Source organism: Odocoileus virginianus, chromosome 27, assembly GCF_023699985.2.
Source record: "Odocoileus virginianus isolate 20LAN1187 ecotype Illinois chromosome 27, Ovbor_1.2, whole genome shotgun sequence".
NCBI lineage: Eukaryota > Metazoa > Chordata > Mammalia > Artiodactyla > Cervidae > Odocoileus > Odocoileus virginianus.
This window is the reverse complement of record NC_069700.1, coordinates 32,962,819-32,980,847: the sequence shown is the minus strand read 5'-3', so window position 1 is coordinate 32,980,847 and position 18,029 is coordinate 32,962,819. Positions and strand designations below refer to the sequence as shown.

Below are 18,029 nucleotides of genomic sequence, written 5' to 3'. Positions count from 1 at the left end.
CCTATTTTCTTTATTCTGTATGCTTGGAGTGGAAAGAGTCTTCATTTATTTGTGTTTCAGTTCAGTCGCTCAGTCGTGTCCAACTCCGTGACCCCATGGACTGCAGCACACCAGGCCTCCCTGTCCATCACCAACTCCTGGAGTTTACTCAAACTCATGTCCATCGAGTCAGTGATGCTATCCAACCTTCTCATCTCCTGTTGTCTTCTCCTCCCACCTTCAGTCTTTCCCAACATCAGGGTCTTTTCCAATGAGTCAGTTCTTTGCATCAGGTGGTCAAAGTATTGGGACTTTCAGCTTCAACATCAGTACATCCAATGAATATTCAAGACTGAAAGCCTGTAGGATTGACTGGTTGGATCTCCTTGTAGTCCAAGGGACTCTGAAGAGTCTTCTCCAACATCATTTGTGTTTAGGGGGTGTTAGGTGATATCATGGCCCCACTTTGCAAATGAGGAAACTGAAACCAGAAAGAGGAAGTACCTTTCCCAAGGTCATGCAGACAGTAGGAAGGTTAAGCCAGGTTTGAACCCCACAGCCTGTGAGTCCAAGCCCAGCACCCGTGTCAGGACCAAGAGGGACCTCAGAGGTGAGGTGCCCACCTGTGAGTTTCAGACACCTGCCCCTGAACCCCCATGTTTACAGGGAGCCTGCGCCCATGATGTATTTCCCTCATGATGGCTGGAGATACTTAAAACCATTCCTCACTGAAGATAAATTCCTGTTTTGCAGTCTGTCCAGTGCTGGAATCCTGGAAGTGGGCAGGTTGTGAGTAAACAACTCAACTCAGGGTTTTTAGGTTCCTCCATTTTGCTTTCCCAGGGATACTGGGTTGGTACTGTCCTTAGCTCTGCAAGCACATAAGTACTCTCCTTCTGGGCTTTTCCCTCCCTCCCCCCTTTTTTAAAATTAATATTTTAAATCTTATGGCTGTGCAGTACAGCATGTGGGATCTTTGTTCCCTGACCAGCTATCAAACCTGCATCCCCTGCATTGAAAACATGGAGTTTTAACCACTGGACCCCCAAGGAAGTCCCCTCCCTCGCTTTTAAAAGGGTACTTTTTACTCTGTGTTTGCTTTCTTCTGGTCTTTCCTGTTTGCTAGCTGTCTTGGAGTTCCCAGCAAATATTTCCATTGTTTTCTAAAAGAAACCAACTGCAGTGTTTTAATGCCTAAGGTAATACAAATATGCACTGTTTGTTTCAGTGGTTAAAATTATGCATTGAGTAGGTCAAGTGGATTGTAGGCAAATCGTTCCCTAAAATCTATCTGTAATTTTGAAGAATTCCGAAAAGATAAAGACCTCAGTTCAGGAACCTTAATTGTGTGGTGGTTGTAAGTGATCACGTGTGATGTAGGCCCTGCCCTGTGCTAGTCCAGGTGGCACACAGACCTATCTCCTGCGCCAACATGGCAGTCAGATCTGGTAGCCCTGAGCCTCAGCTGAGGGCAGAGACGGGATCTTCACCTCCTTGGTTTGCCGTTTGTAGGGGGGGGACAGTTGGGCAGCAGGTGGCACGTACCTCACGTGGCAGCCTGTGCCTTCCCACTGCACCTGGTAAACAAATGGCCCCCATTGTCCTTCCAGCTGGACTCAGCTCATGCCCTGCTTCAGGCAGAGGCAGCTTTTTTTTTTTTTTCCCAGAGGCAGCTCTTAATCAGATCCAAGTTTGCTACACCGGGACCAAATGGTCTGCAAGGTCTTTTCCAGCACTTATATTCTAGGACTTGTCAAGTCCAAAAAAGGAATACAATTTTTTTTTTTTGGTAAGGATGGCAGGTCCAGGCAGTTGTTTTCTTGGAGGGTAAAGGAAAAATGTTAAATGTGCATACAGTGGGTGACAATTCATCCAAGGCTGCATCAGGCTTAAAAAAAAAAATTTTGTATTAATTTGGCTGCATTGGGTACACGGCGTGCAGGTCTTCGCTGCAGTGTGCGGGCTCCAGAGCACTTGGGCTTAGTTGTAGCACACAGGCTTGGTTGCCCCACGGCAGGCGGATGGATTCTCAACCACTGGACCACCGGGGAAATCCTGGCATCAAGATTTTTTAACAGGAACTTTCTGTCATACAGTGGTCAGGCAAATGTTCGTATTTGATTAAGATCGGAATAGTTTCTCAAAACAGCCCTCACGAAGCTTTGTTAACAGTTGCCATTCCTAGTGCACAGATGTGGACACTGAGGTTTAGAGAAGGAACATTTCCTCCCGGAGTGAGGAAATGCCAGAGCCAGGACTACAACCAAGGCCCGACTCCTTCGGCCCCGGCTCCTCCAGCACATCTCAGTTGTGTGTGTCTGCTATTAACAGATGGCACTGTGGTTCACATTGATTCAGAGACTGCGTGGATACCCACAAAACCCTGGAGGAAGCAGTTTCTCTGTCAGACAGGGCGGGTGGGTGTAAAGCAAAAGGGTGCCAGTGAGGAATGAAGACTGCCAGGGCCACAAGTGTCTGCGCAGTGGGCACTGGGTCACCTCTTGTCACTCAGATTGGTGTCAAGAAGGTTTTGCACAATGTCTCCAGGTTGCACATTGAAGTCCCAAGTCTCTGGTGGGAAGACCATAGCATTCAGCGTCGGGAGACCTAGATTTGGCTCCTAGTAATACTGTTATGTAAGCCTGGGTATGTTACTTGGCTCCTTGAGCCTTGGTCTTGTCATCTGTAAAATAGGATCACAGGGCTGTTATAAAGTTTAAAACAAAAAAACCCCCAATAATCTTTAATGAATGCTTAGTAGGTGCCCAGTACTGTTCACCTAATTTAATTAATTTAATCTTCACAGCAACCCTCAGAGAGTAGGTATTATTACTTATTATCTTCAGGTTAAAAAACAGACACGGTTAAGTAACCTGCCCAGTATTACATGGCAGCAATTGGGGAAGCTGGAACTGGAACCTAGGCTGTCTGGCTTCAGGGTAAGAATTTCAGGGCTGGTGACTCCTAGACAGCACCTTTCTGAGTGTCGAAGACCATTCAAGGTAGATGGGTCCTTCCAAGGGCCTTAGTTTAAGGGCTATTTAACAGATGAGGAATCCACAGGTCAGAGGGTAAAAGACCTGCAGGGGGTCTCAGTAAGTCTGGCAGAGCTGAGGTGAGGATTCAGGCCTCTGGGCAGCCTTGCCCATGACCCACAATCCTGAGGTTATGTTCGAGGAAGCACAAATCAGTGAAAAAGTGCAGTCACTTCCATGATCACTAATACAGAGAGTCTTAATGTAAGGCACTTCCACTCTGGGACATGTTGTGTCTATTAACCCTCCCCCCAAACACTTTAAATAGCACTGTCAGGAAAATGGTAATGAAAGAGTAGGGCAGTAGTAGGCAGTGCTGTGTGGTAACACACACCTAGAGAACCCTGCACTTAGAATACATACAAATAAAAGGATGTACTAGAATGGCTGCCTGCGCTGCAGGGGGATGGGAGTGGCCCGCAGGGTGAAGGGAAATAAAACAAGAGGGGACAAGTCAGGCATATAGTGATGACTGAGCCGTCATCTAGGGAGTAAGACTGACTCATCCCACTGCACCAGAGGGCCAAAAATAAAACTGAGTAAAATAAAGAGATGAGATGAAATCACTCTGCCTGAAACACATTGGCTCTGGGCTCAAGGAGGAGAAGGGGGCACACCTCCTGGGCTGCTGCCTCACCAAAGGCAGAGAGGCCTCGAAGTGTCCCTCAGTGGAGTGAGCGAGGTGAGAGCCGGTCACACGGACGTCTGTGAGCTCAAGCCTGGCACGCACTGGTCTGTGGGGTGCACCCTCCCATTGCCTGCCAGCTAACTGTGCCCTTGAAGACTGGGTGGAGGAAGAGGGCATCTTGGTTTACTTGGCTTGCCCGTCTGCAGATGGGGGACAGTTGGATGTAGACCTCCCCTAACAGCCCACCTGACGCTGGAGCCTCCCAGGGAAGTGGGTCTCCCCTGGGCACAGAGCCCACAGTTCTGGGCTCGGGTCCCAAGGGGGCAGCACGGGGAAGAAAGCTGGTTCTCCACTCCATCCAGAGGACATCCAGATTTGCCTGCGGGCACAGAAAGTGGGCGACTGTGGCCCTCAGAGCAAGGGTGACTCAAAACATGAAACGAGGCAGAAGCCTGGAGCTCCAGGGACTGGACAAAGGGCTTTAAGGAGAGCCAGGCAGGATTTTCTAGAAAGTAGTTCTCGTCCCATTAGCCATCACAGAGGTGAGTGACTGTGTGTGTGAATGTCATCACCGCTTCTGTGTGTCTGTCTGTGAATGTGTATGTCGAGTGTGTGTGTGAGACTAGTGTAATTCTGAGTGTGTGAGGGTGACTATGAGTGTGGGGATGGGGAAGAGGGAAGCAGCAGGCTCAGGTGTTGCCAAAGAGTCTAGGAGGAAACTATAAAACTGGGCGATGTGCACTTATGAGGAAGCACTTCTCCTGGGTCCACAGGGGCAGAGTGCAAAGTTCACACAGATAGTAGTGACTGGGAGGCATGAAGCGTGGGCGGGTGGTGGTGGAGAGGTGGCACTCTCAAGGGGTAGGAAGGGCACACACTAAAGTCCACTTAGCTCTAGACTCAGAGAATGGGCCCAGGCTCCAACCAGCCTGGCTATTCTCAAGTGGTTACAGGTGGGACAGTTAACGTTTCCGGGCTCCAGTTCCACCACCTGTAGAATGGCAGAAGTGATTTGGCCTACCTTCCTGGCTGTGTGTGAGGATTGAGAGAGAACTATGGGACGTCCCTGGCTGCACAGTGGACACGGCCACCTGTGGTGCAGGGGCCACAGGACCCCTGGTTGGGGGAGATTTCACGTGCCTTGGAGCAGCTAAGCCCAGGCGCCACGAGTACCGAGTGCCATGTGCCCCAACCAATGAAGCTCTGATGCCTGGAGACTGTGCTCTGCGACAGGAGAGGCCAGGGCAGTGAGACGCCCTGGACACAGCAAATAGAAGCCCCTGCTCTCCGCGACTGGAGAAAGCCCGTGCACCACAGCGAAGACCCACTGCAACCAAAAACAAATATAAATAAACTAATTTTAAAAAAGAGCTATGTGTGTAATGCACTGAGAAGAAAGCCTAATGTGTGGTGAGTGTGCATCTGCTGGTTGTGGAGAACCCATGATCATGCTATCCAGGGAGGCCCGTGGACAGTCCGGCCCGAACATGCGGCTAGTCAAGTCAATCTCCTGTTCTCTCCCCGCCCCCAGCCTCAGAGGAAGACCTTCTGATGGCGCTGTGATCCTTCTCAGGGAGTGGGGAGAGTGCCCTGTCTCTGGGCAGCGGGGGACAAGCTTGCCTGGAGGGGGCTGTTAGGCCTGCGACCTTCTAGATGCAACTCCTGCTCCGACACCACACACTCCAGGAGGTTTAGAATATCAACTGATGCAAATTCCTGCTCAAGTTTTGCCCTTGTTTTTTCTTTTCATTAAGGACTGGGTGGGGAGCGTTTGGTGTCATCAGGGATTACTTTGAAAGTACCTCCTCACATTGGGAGCTGGCTTGAGTCAACTGGTCACCATGGAATTTCTTTTTTTAGTGCACAAACAGCCGAGTTAAGGCAGCTGTTGCCCCATCCGGGGCGGAAAGCGGGCTGTTGATGTGAAGCTGCCTGGCTCATGTTTCTTGGGCAAACAGATGCCATTTCTCTCAACTCGCCAATTAGGAAGCCTAGAAACTGTGGTTTGGAGACCACGTGTCCAGTTATGTGTAGTTATTCAGGTAATTTTACCTGGGAAGCCCTCTCTGAATCTCAAAGCCACAAGATGAGTGACATATATAGTAGCTGGTTGGTGGGGAGGGGCGCCACTTCTTGGGGCCCACCCCAGGAGGTGGTGGACATTAAGTGCCAAGTCAGTGAGGAAACTCTGTTTTGGAGCCAAAGCGTTAAAAAAAAAAAATCCCGGCCACAAACCACTGAGGCTTTACTGAGAGCTTGTTTTGTGCAGGTTCTGAGCCTGGGGAAGGCCTCTGGGCGGGAGGGGGCAGGGAGGAGCCTGGAGCGGGCAATTCAAAATAGCAGGAGGAATATAACCCTGGATGGGTGTGGCCTTTCAAGAGGCGGGCCTGCCATGAGCAAAGGCCTGGAGGCAGGCATGTATAAAATGTGTTACAGGGAAGAGTTAGGTTAGAACAGAGTTTACAACAGAAAATAACTGAACACACATGGTCTACTACGTGCTTGACCCTGTTCGAGTCAGCAGGATGAAGCTGGTGAACAAAACAAAAACCCCTCCTCTGTGGACATTGTGCATAGCCAAGATAATAATAGCTCACATTCATTGAGTGCTTACTACATACCTCGCACTTGTTTAAGTGCTTTATATTTATTTACTCATTTAATCCTCAAAACATCCACATAAGGTAGGTATGGTTATTATCTCTAGTCCGCAGATGAGGAAGTGTTGGCACCGAGAGTGGAGGCAGATTCAGACTCAGAGCCAGCCCCTGCTCTGACCGTGACATTCCTCTACTCCACCCCCCTCAGTGAGAAAGGGGGGGAGGTCAGGGTGCCAGGTAACATGGGCTGGTCTGGATGGTGGTGAATACTGGGCAGGGAAAGCGGGTATCCAAGTGCCTTTGGAGGATTACTCTGGGGGCGTGAAATTGAAAGTCGATCAGTCTTGTCCAACTCTTTGCAACTCCATGGACTATACAGTCCATAGCATTCTCTAGACCAGAATACTGGAGTGGGTAGACTTTTCCTTCTCCTGGGGATCTTCCCCACCCAGGGATCGAACCCAGGTCTCCCGCATTGCAGGTGGAGTCTTTACCAGCCGAACCACAGGGGAGCCCGCTCTGGGTGTGTGTGTGGAGCCAAATGGGGAGAAGCACATGGCTGGAAGGACTTAGGGGGTTTGGGGGCGGGCAGCGAACCCCTCTAACTTTACTGGCTGGAGGGAGAAGAGTGAAGACAGAAGAATCAGTAGATAGGGCTTGGGACATTCCTTAGGTCATAGCCTATCTGGAATTAATGAACTTGGTAGAAATTATTCTCTCCTCATCAAAGAAGACTGACTGCCTTTTTATTGTGGATTATTCTTTGTATTATCAGTAACTGCATTTCACAAAGGGTGAGGGGGCCTCTCTGGTGGGTCAAGTCCTGAGCCCAAAACACGGGGGCTTGAAAGGTCTCCCAGACTTGGCCAGAAGACGTGATGATTTGTGTCAGGTCCAGCCTTGGTCTTTCTCTCCAAACTCCATTACTCAAACCCAGCGTTCGGGTAAGTTGCAGACCCGCTCCTATTCTCCCTGACCCCCTGTCCCCCACCCCTGTCCCCACCCTGCAGGCCCCTTCATATTTCTTCATCAGAAATCCTAATGCCAGCCCCTCCTGGTGGCCAGCCTGCCGGTCCCTGCGCACGGCGGGAGCCTTGCTTTTGTGCTCGTGGTACCACTGCTTTTGCCTCCCTGCCTGCCAGCCTCTGTCATGCCTGCTTCAGACTTGCAGAAGCACAAGCCAGATTCCTGTTTCAACCTTTTCCAGTTTCCATCCATGTTTCCTGAACGGATATAAAGTCTCACTTGGGTTTAGGTAAGAGCAGCCAACTTTATTTTGGCTGCCACCGCCCGGCTGCCGCTGCCGGCGCAGCCTCCTGGAGGCCCCCTCCCTGCACCTGCACTCACGCCCTCTGGGCTGCGCGGTTTTGCCAAGCCCCGCCCCTGCTGGGTTTGCCTGTCCCGCAGAATCCCAGAAGAGCTTGGATTCTCACGCATCCGCGTCCCTGCTGCGTCCTTCAACCCTGCCCCTCTCCCTCCCACCGTGACTCTGCTCTGACCCTCAGACCACAGCTCGTGCGGGTACCCCACTCTGGGGCAGAGGGGCGTCCAGGGGTCGGGTACGCCTGTGAGTCGGCCACGATGTGAAGAACACATTTCTAGATTGCCCTTTAAGAAGGTCCTCAGCCAGTCATAGCCCTTGAGGGCTGGGGATTCCCGCCTGGGAATTTTTCCAACACTCTCCAGCTGTTTCTTCTCTTTCAGTAGTTTTATTATTTTTCTTTCTGTTCTGACTCCTTTCGCCTTCAGAGTGGCATCTCAAGCAGAATGGCGGTGGAGGGTGGGGACCTGGCATTTGCTGAGGTAGGAGCTACGACCTTGGTCGGCTGCGCCAAGGGAGGGGATGGGATGAAGGGGGAAACGGGAGCGGCACACAGGAAGTGAGGCCAGCAGCAGGGTGGCCTCTAGCTTTTCTGGTGATCTTCACGTCACTCCGCTCTGGGCATAGGGCCTCGACTCCTCCTGGCTCCTGTCAAAGTAGCCTCCTGGCTACTTGGAGGGTGACACATTAACCCAGTAACACCGATTCACTTGTCAGATGTGCTGGCTGTTGCCTAAGAGACCAGAGACCAAGGAGAAGGGCACAGGGAAGGATCAGTTGTGAAGGAGGGCTTGGGAAGGGTTGGGTGCAGGGAGCCCACATTTGGGGAGGTCCCGTGACACCTCTAAGCAGGAAGGAGGTGCCAGACAGCCTAGGGATTCGGGTGGGAGGGATGAACTCCTACCTAGGAGAACTTTTCCACTACAAAATTAGGCTCCAGGAGGGTGGGTTGTGTGAGCAGGGTCCCTTGGTGAGATCATTTCCGACGGAGGTGTCAGTATCACAGCATTTGCCGGTGTTTCTGGGCCTTCACACTGGTCCCCCTGGAAAGCTTCTTGCTGGGGACAGCCACTGGCCTCCAGCTGCAGATGAGGATTAGTAAACTCAGCTGTGTATCACAGAAAAACAAAATAAGTGGCTTAAACCTGAGAATATTTTTCCCTCATGTTCAACTGTGGAGACAGTCTTGAGCATTTTAAAAGCAAGACAAAAAAAAAAAAAAAACAACTTAAAAAAATAAAATAAAAGCCAGACTTAAAGGAATAGAGTCCTCCAGGTACCCCCTCACCTCTGGACTCCGCTTCCTCAGGCAGCTCATTCTGTGCACAGCCTGATAAATATGCCCTGCACGGACTTCCTTCCCTCCCCGTCTCAGAGCCCCACATGATTCCTGGGCTCGCCTCCCAAATTCTTATCTGGGGCTCTATATCTGAGGGTCCCTCAAGCAAGATGCTAGTATCAGTGAGCACTTACTGCATTTGAGGCAAAAAACCCCATTCTAGGAATGAAGCTGTGACTTGCCCTAGGGCACCCACATTAGAGCCAAGACTAAAAAAAAAAAAAAAATCAGATCATTTTGTGATATCATCTTGGGATGGATTCTGAGACTTCCCCAAGTCAGAGAATGCACGTTTTTGGACTTTTGATCTGTTCTGCCAAATGGCCCCTGAGTCAAGTAAAGCCTTCTGCCCCTCCCTACTGGCAGTGTTAGAGGCCCACAGGCTTCTCCAGTTTTCACTGCCAAGGGCTCTTAGCTCTTTTCAACTCAGCCCCTGTGAGGCTATTCCTCCAAAATATGTATTTTTTAAAAAAAATTCAGAAAGCATTAATACCAACTAGCCTGTTAGCCTTGTACTAGCAGATGTACAATATGTGTCTGTTGAGTTGAACTACAGAGATGGCACCAAGTGGGCACGCGCCTACCTGGAGCAGAACAGTCTTGCCGGGAGTGCGGCTTTTGCCCATCTTCGCTCCCTGGAGCCAGGTGGGCAGAGGTACAGGCACCTGAGGGCCACAGTGTGGCCAGGCCTGGGGAGGGAACCTTTACACAACTTTGCTCTCTTCTGCCACATTCCTTTTCTTTGCAGAAATGCTGCTGAGTGGGGCGTGGCTGCACCCTCAGCCCCCTATCTCTTCCCCTGAGACGTCTGAATATACCGAGGGTGGCAGGAATGCAGCAGGGACTCACTGGAATTCGTCTGTCACCAACCTGTGAACTGCTGTTTCAGATGTCCTCTGTGAGCAGGGAACCCTACCTGTGGCTCCAGGATGGGTCTGTTCTGGTCTGACCACTTTGTAATAAAGCTCTCCTACAGGGCTTTATAGTATCCAAGACACTGACATCAAGGAACTCCTTTGATCCTTCTGCTACTTGTAAAGTGGGATGAGCCAGAGTATCATTATCTGCATTTTACAGATGGGGAAACTTGAGGCTCTGATTAAAATGATGGTTCAGTGTCACATTGCTGCAAGTCAAGATTTCTGTCGCCTTATCGGGAATTCCCTGGTTGTCCAATGGTTAGAACTCAGCACTTTGACTGCTGTGGGCCCAGGTTCAATCCTTGGTCGGGGAAGAAAGATGCTGCAAGCTGTGTGACATGGCTCCACCCACCCCTCCTCCAAAAAAAAAAAAAAAAGACTTCTGTAGCTTTGCCTACTAATTATCATAAGTACATACTGTGTGGGGCTCTTTGGCCAAGTTATGTCATTCATTCCTCACAAAACTCTCACAGGTGGATAGTCAACTACATCTGGCAAACCTGAGATTCAAACCTGGGCTGTACTTTGTAAGTAAGGGACTCTCAAAATGTGGTCCTTAGACCAGGAGCATCTGCCAGGAACTTAGAAGAAATGCACGTTCTTGGGTCCTGCCCGAGGACTACTGGATCAGAAAACTGGGGTGAGGCTTGGCAGTCTGTGGTTTAACATGCCCCCCAGGTAATTGTGATGCACTCTCAAATTTGAGAATTGCTGTCCTAATACATTCTTTTAGCTTGGTAGATTTTAATCCTGACTGCACGGTGGAATCACTTGAGGGCTGTAATGCTCAGTGCTGGGCAAGACCAGAATCTCTGACCAGCACTGAGGTGGGGCTCAGGCGTCAGTATTTTTAGAAACTTCCCATGTGTATTTCACTGCCTTTGACATGCACCAGGAAAGGAAGCCCTGGAAGGCTCCACAGTTTACCGGAAGGTTCTAAAGTAGAACAGGGCAGCCTATTCTAGAGAATCCAAGAGGGCATGAAGGAAGACTTGGAGTCTAGGAATGAGAGCCTCTGGGGACTCAACCCCTTTTTCTTGAGATGTATCCATGCAGACCCAAGAAGCCTGCAGCCCTGGTGGGGCCCAGAGCACCCTGTTTGTCTTGGCGTTATCCCAGGCAGCCAGCTCTCTGTGGAGCTGCAGCTGTTTTGTTTGTGTGGTTTAACTGTTGGCCCAGTTTTTCCAGGGCTGATTAGACATCCCTGTGAGCAGTATATCCCTCTCTTGTCCATAGGATTCCTGGAAAGGGGCTGAAGCAGCTATCTCCCATTAGAATTCAGGCAAAGCAAGGGTTTGTGGTGCTGGCTCCTGCTGTATTACTCTGGGCCTCAGGTTCAAGGATCTGAAAAGTGTATCAGTCAGGGTCCAGTCAGGAGCCAGAAACCACACCAGTCATTTCAACATAGAGAATCTAATATAAAACATGATTAAAGTACGTAAAGAATTGAAAAAGGCAAAGAGAGAATGTCGAAGTATCAGTGAGTCACAACCACAGGAAGCAGTGGGGGGCTGGAGAAACAAAGGGAAAAGGTTGCAGCTGTTAAAACTCAGAAGCTGGGAGGATGGCGGGCCTTGCAACTGAAACCCAGACCTTTGGTGAGGGGGTGTCAGTTGGGGGTCCCGGTGTCCCTGAGGGCAAGCCCGGAGGCTGGTTCTGTGAGTACTGGTGGAAAAAAGCAAATTGGAATCAGCTGTTACTCTTGGAATGAACTGCTATTAACAGGGGGAGAAAGCACTGCTAGGTAGGGAAGTATTGAGGCAGCTAGGTTTCTGATTGTCTAACTTCTCTCTACCCTTGAAGGCCCTCCAGTTCTTACCTCAGGCTCACTCTCTCCCATCTCTTCAGTTTTCTTTTTTTAGGACGTTGCTGGTTCAATCAATAAGTCTTTACTGAACACCTATTATGCCCCAGGTCCTAGGGTTTGGGTGATATAGTAACAGCACACACATTCACTGGAGCATTTACCTGCCTGACCCTGCTGTAAGCATCTCACATGTGTTAACTCACTTACCATTACCCTCACTTTACAGATGCGGAAACTGAGGTACAGAGACATTTAGTAACTTGCCTAAGGTTATTATTTAGCTAGTAAGTGGCAGAGCGTGAGTATGAACCCAGTCACAGTAGCTCTTCACCAAATCACCTCAGATCCTCAAGTCCTAGAGCGACAGACATATAAACAGTTGATTTCAGCACAACGTAGGGAATGCTATGTGGTGAGGGCCTCACAGGAGTGGTAACTCATTTCATCCCCTCATTCAGAAAACTTTAGATGGAGGTGCAATGATGAGCAAGAAGAGACATTCTACCCACTCTTGGGAAACTTCAATTGGAGACATAGAGATTAACAACATTTTAACACTCAAAGAAGTTAGGTCCAATACACAGGATCCCTTGGCTTTGAAAACTGTCATCACCGAGGTTTGTCATAAACATGGGAAATGAGAAGAAAGCTGTTTCCTGGAGGAGGTGATGGTTGGGCTGGGGCAAATGAATGAGTTAATCAAATGAAGAAGAGATTTCCAGGCAGAGGGAACGGTGTGTATAAAGGACGTGCTGAGCGTGAGCACTGGAAGTCCTGCCCTGATCTCTGGCCAGCTGACCTTGGCAGCCCTTCCAGGCATGTGGCCCACCTGTTTGGAGCACTGTGGCTAAGTCTTCCGTGACCAGGCTGGAGGCTGGCCACCCTCTGCTAGTGCAGATTCCAGCCTTCCTCAGCTCCAAGTGATAGGCTGGCCTCAGGGGCCTCCTAGGGGAGGTCTGACAAAGGCCCAAAAGTAGAAGCTGATGTAGTGGCTGATAGGGTCAGTGTTGTCAGATAGGGAGCAAGGCAACCCCCCAGTGATTCTTTGGAGAAATAGTGAAGGGCAGGTGGCGCTAGTGGTAAAGAACCTGCCTGCCAACGCAGGAGAGGTAAGAGAGGTGTTTGATCCCTGGGTGGAGAAGATCCCCTGGAGGAGGACCTGGCAACCCACTCCAGTATTCTTGCCTGGAGAATCTCATGGACAGAGGAGCCTGGACAGTCTATAGGGTCGCAAAGATGGACACAACTGAAGCGACTTAGCACACAAGCACTATATAAATGAACTTTGTAAAAAGAAGCCTCAGAGCAGCTGGGGGCGCAAAAGGGCAGTGGTCACCAGAGCCTCAACTCATGCCAGTTAACTCCTCCTCCTCGACTGGGTCAGAAGGCAGTGATTAGACCTATTTTACAGAACGGGAAAAGGGAAAGGCAAGGCTGGGAGGAAAAGTTGCTCTTTGGGGTGACTGCTAGGCCTGATCCTTTCTGGAGGCAGCTGAGCCTCTGGAAAGAGATTCTGAGGAGCTAGGTAGAGGTTTTGTGAGGATTCAGAGAACCTCTGGAATGAGCGGGGAAGACCCTGGCTCCCTAACAGGTCAGGAAAGGGGGAGAGACAGAGAAGGCAGAAAGGGAACTGCCTCCTCCTAGGTTTCCCAGTGCCTCCTCTCCGCCCTGCTTACAGAAAACAAAGTGCCTTTGGCTGACTCTGGATGGGTTCCCTTGAAGCAATTAGAGCAACCACCGTCAATGCTTCAAGGAGGGCACTCTCCTCCCCAATCCAGCCACTGACACAGCAAGGCTGAAGGCCCAGCTGGGGACCCCCATGGTGAAATCTGTTGGGATCTGCATGTCTGAGGTCCCCAAGCCCCCACTCCTACCCCCAGAGCTTTAGGAAGCTCTGAAAAGGTGCCCAAAGCCTTCCAGATTTCCATGGGCCCAGCCTAATCAAGCATTGAAGCCTGTGTCATCCTCATCACTGGAAACTTTTGATGAGGAGGAACATCATTGAATAGGCCTCTCTGATTCCCAATGGGAAAACAAGCCCCTCCCTTCCTGAACACCACCCCTGCCCCCCACTCCACCCTATGCCTGCCTGAGACCTTTCAGCAGAACCACCCAACCAGAGGCACTGAACAAAGACCGTTAGCATTCTCTGAAGCTCCCTTTGGGTGAGGATGAGAGTGTGTGCACAAATCCCTGCTGTGCCCTGTTAGGTAGGGGGCCCTGCGGGATGCCACTGCCCACCTGCCATGCTGCCTAGGCCCTGGGGCTCCTGGGGGACAGGGGAACCATCTGATGGGATGACATGGGCCAGGACCCAAGGCTGTGGGCAGACTCAGTGGCTGATAGAGGGGCAGCCACCATTGATTTATGGGGGTCCAGAGACTCTGCTTTAACACCTCTTGATGCCATCTTTCCCACCAGCCTGCTGTACTGTTTGGGTGGCAGAGGGGGTTCTTTTTCTCTCCTCTCCTTTGTTCCCATCAGATCTGGGGGTGTGCTGGAACCAGCTCAGACAGGCTTGCAAGAGCCAGTTACTAAATATTCAGGAGTTCCGTGAGCTGGCTGTTAAAAAATCAAATGATAAGATTCAGTGTTTCTCAACAGTTTGTTCATAGCCTCCTAAGGACTTTTTTAGACATTTTCCCCTTAATCTCCTACCACTCTCCCTGTAAAATTTTAATATCACAGATATATTGCATATCTATTTATGCACTGGATGTATTTTTGTGTTTTATATATAAAGACAGGAAGACTGTTTTTCATCCCCTGCCAAAAACCAGTTTTCACCCCTGTTGACAATACATGATATAAATTCATTATTATTTTAAAAATTAAAATATACTCAAAATTCATCACTTCCTAGTTAGTTTACTACCATTTTTTTTTTTTTTTTAAATCAGCTCTTGTGAAATTGCTGATATATCTGTTTTTCCCCTGGAGAGTTGGTTGTTCCATATTTACCACCCCAACACCGGGCAAATATTTTATTGGAATATAGCTGCTTCACAATGTTGTGTGTTTCTGCTGTACAGAAAAGTGAATCAGCTGTATGTATACACACATCTCTTTTTTGGTTTTCCTTCCCATTTAGGCCACCACAGAGCACTGACATCCGTGTTATACAGTAGGCTCTCAATAGGTAATCTATTTTATATACAGTAGTGTGTATATGTCAATCCCAACATCCCAATTCATCCCACCCCCCCTGCCCCCCACTTGGTATCTGTATGTTTGTTCTTTACGTCTCTATTTCTGCTTTGCAAATAAGTTCATCTGTATCATTTTTCTAGATTTCACATATAAGCAATATTATACAATTTTTTTTTCCGGCTTAGTTCACTCTGTATAACAGTTTCTAGGTCCGTTGTAGTCTCTGCAAATAGCACACTTTTGGTCCTTTTATGGCTCAGTAATATTCTATTTTATATACACACCAAATCTTCTTTATCCATTCCTCTGTTGGTGGACATTTAGATTGCTTCCATGTCCTGGCTGTTGTAAATAGTGCTGCAGTGAACACTGGGGGTGGGGGGGTGGGGGGTGTATCTTTTGGAATTATGGTTTTCTTCAGGTATATGCCCAGGAGTGGAATTGCTGGATCATATAGTAGTTCTATTTATTTTAAAAAGGAATCTCCCCCCAAAAAAGTAAATAAATAAAAAGGAATCTCCATACTGTTCTCCATAGTGGCTGTTATCAATTTACATTCCCCCCAACAGTGCAAGAGGATTCCCTTTTTTCCACATCCTCTCCAGCGTTTATTGTTTCTAGATTTTTTTGATGATGGCCATCCTGTGTATGAGGTGTGAGGTGTGAAGTGTGTGAGGTATGAGGTGATACCTCATTGTAGTTTTGATTTGTATGTCTCTAATCTTTAGTGATGTTAAGTATATTTTCATGTGTTTGTTGACCATCTGCATGTCTTCCTTGGAGAAATGTCTATTTAGATTTTCCACACCTTTTTTTTTTTTGATTGGGTTGTTTGGGCAAATAAGAAAGAGAGGTTTGTCTAGCAAAATCCTCATTTGAAGATGCATGGAAGAACGTGGAGAATTCCAGTGGAGGCAGAGAGAAGAGGAAAGGGGCTGGAGACGGAAAAGACCCTCTGATGCTGTCAGTGTTGGCTGAAGGACGTCTCTCCAGTGAAGAGTCTAAAAAGGGGAAAAATTGTGTGTGTTGTCAGGGGCAGGAATGTGTGTATATGTAATACACATCCTCATGCTCTAGAAGTGTGTGTGATTAGCAATTTGCTTGCTTTTTCCTTTGATGTAGTGTATACCTTTACACACCACCACTGGGGGTCAGGGGCATAAAGCTGAGACCCCTTACCCAGTTTCATTTCCTCCGTGTTTCATAGCTAAACACCTGAATCTCTATTCTGAATGGCATACTGGGCCCTACGCAGAGAACAGAGAAACTGCCAATGTTGTTTGGCCTTGAGTAGAGGGAGAAGAGAAGCCTTTCACGTGAAGACACACAAGGTGGAAGCATTGCATCACTCCCTCCTTTCCAGGTCCGTTTCCTCACCAGTGAAATGGGAAGTGTGGACTGAGTTCTCAGGAGGACCTTCCAGTTCTCACTGTCCTTGCCTGGAACTATCTCCTCTTCCTCCCATCTGGACAAAGCTATGAGGTCCTGACCAGGAACTGCCTCCTCCTTCTCTGCTGTCACTCATCTCCCGTCTGCCTGCAGGACAGCTTTTTAAAACTCCGCCCAGCGCCATCTTCTCCCACTGAAGTCCGAAAGTCTAGACTATGTGAGAGGGTAGAGCATGAACTCAAATGCTGTGCCATTGGCCGCTGGAGGACTCTAAGCCATTGCCAACCGCTCCCAGGACTAGCCTCCATGTCTTCAAGACAGGAATAAGGCCTCTAGTGCCCACTGTGGGGTGAAGATGCATGAGCTAATGTGCTGTGCACGTAGGTCCGTTATGGACTGAACAGCCCCTGCTCCAAATTCATATGCTGAAGCCCTATCCCCCAGTACCTTAGAGTCCAATCTAACTGGTATCTTCACAGGAAGAGACTAGGGCACATAGACACTGGGGGTGTATGTGCAGAGGCAAGACCATGTGAAGAGGTTGCAAGAAGACAGCCCTCTGCAAGCCAAGGAGAGAGGCCTCAGGAGAAAGCAAGTCTTCTGGCATCCTGATCTTAGACTTCCTGCCCTCAGGAGTGTGATGAAGTGAATTTCTTTGAGCCACCCCGTCTGTGATATTTTGTTACAGCACCCCTAAACAGATTAATATAGTCCTTAAGAGGCCCTGCTTCTTTCTGCCTTTAATTTGTGTCAGCTTTGCTTTACATGTGGCAAGTCTTGTTCCTCTGTTTATAAGTGACTGAAGGGAGGGATCCCGTGGGTGTATCTCTTCCTGTCCCCAGAGGACACAGTTCAATGCCAGGCACAAAGTGTACGAAGTCTGATCTCTTGCCTCACTGTCCACTTCCGGCTTGCAGACAAGGGTGGGGGGGGATCCAGCTGCCATCCGTCAGAGTGCTCCTCAAACTTCGTCATGGAATCAATTTAGTGAATCACATGAGCACTTTTCAAAAAAGGCCGACATGGAATAGCAAGAGAATTAGAAAATGCCAGACTGTATCACAGGCAGTAGGAGGAAGCATTATTTTATGAAACTTGCATTTGTTTTTACAAATATTTTTAAGTAGACAAAAAATAATTACCAACTATTCTAAGTGTTGTGAATTATATTTGTGCCTGGTTACTGCATCGTGGTGTAAAAATGCATTTCTTAATATGAATCACAATCCCCTAAATCTGAAAAAACACAGCCCTCAACCAGTATTGTTCAGTTTCTCTTTATGACTGAAAAGCCGATCAGCTGTCGAGGGGGGGGCCTGAGGTGGTGTAGCGGCAAGGACCTGAGTGTGAGGAGTCACTGTCTAGGCCAACAGTCATGGAGCCCTGGCCTTGGGTCCTCTGCTGTGTCCTAGAGTAAGTGACATGACTTCACTGGGCCTATTTCCCCATCTGTAAACGAGGAGTCACAAAACCTCTCATGGGATTCTATCAGGACTACCAGGCGCCAAGAAACCTGAAGGTACCCACTCACTAATATGAGACAGTTTTTATTTCATCATTTTATTTCATCATTTCATTCAGGTCTGTCTGCTCCAGTCGGTGAATTGTTTCCTTCCTCTTCCGCTGCAGGAGAAAGGAATGTGCTTGCCCCTCACCCCTCAGGAATCCCTGGCTGGAGTGGGCCAGAGTTGAAAGTGTATCCAGAAATGCATTTTAGAGGCTAAATGCCAAAGTAGACTCCCCTGTGGATTTTATGAAGAGAAAATCAAATTCTGGTATATTCTCAAAGCAGCTTCCCGAGAGCAGTCAAGGTCCCAAGAAGTCAGGAGCAGCAGCCTCCCATCCTTTGTCTAGGAATCAG

General features: G+C 48.9%; 1 long non-coding RNA gene across 1 annotated transcript; it reads left to right on the top strand.

The window, feature by feature from the left end:
- Positions 1 to 7,678: 7,678 nt before the first annotated feature.
- LOC139031541 (uncharacterized) lies at positions 7,679 to 10,023 on the top strand. Its single transcript, XR_011484044.1, has 2 exons — positions 7,679 to 8,045; positions 9,651 to 10,023. It is a non-coding gene; the product is annotated as an uncharacterized lncRNA (long non-coding RNA).
- The last annotated feature ends 8,006 nt before the right edge of the window (positions 10,024 to 18,029 follow it).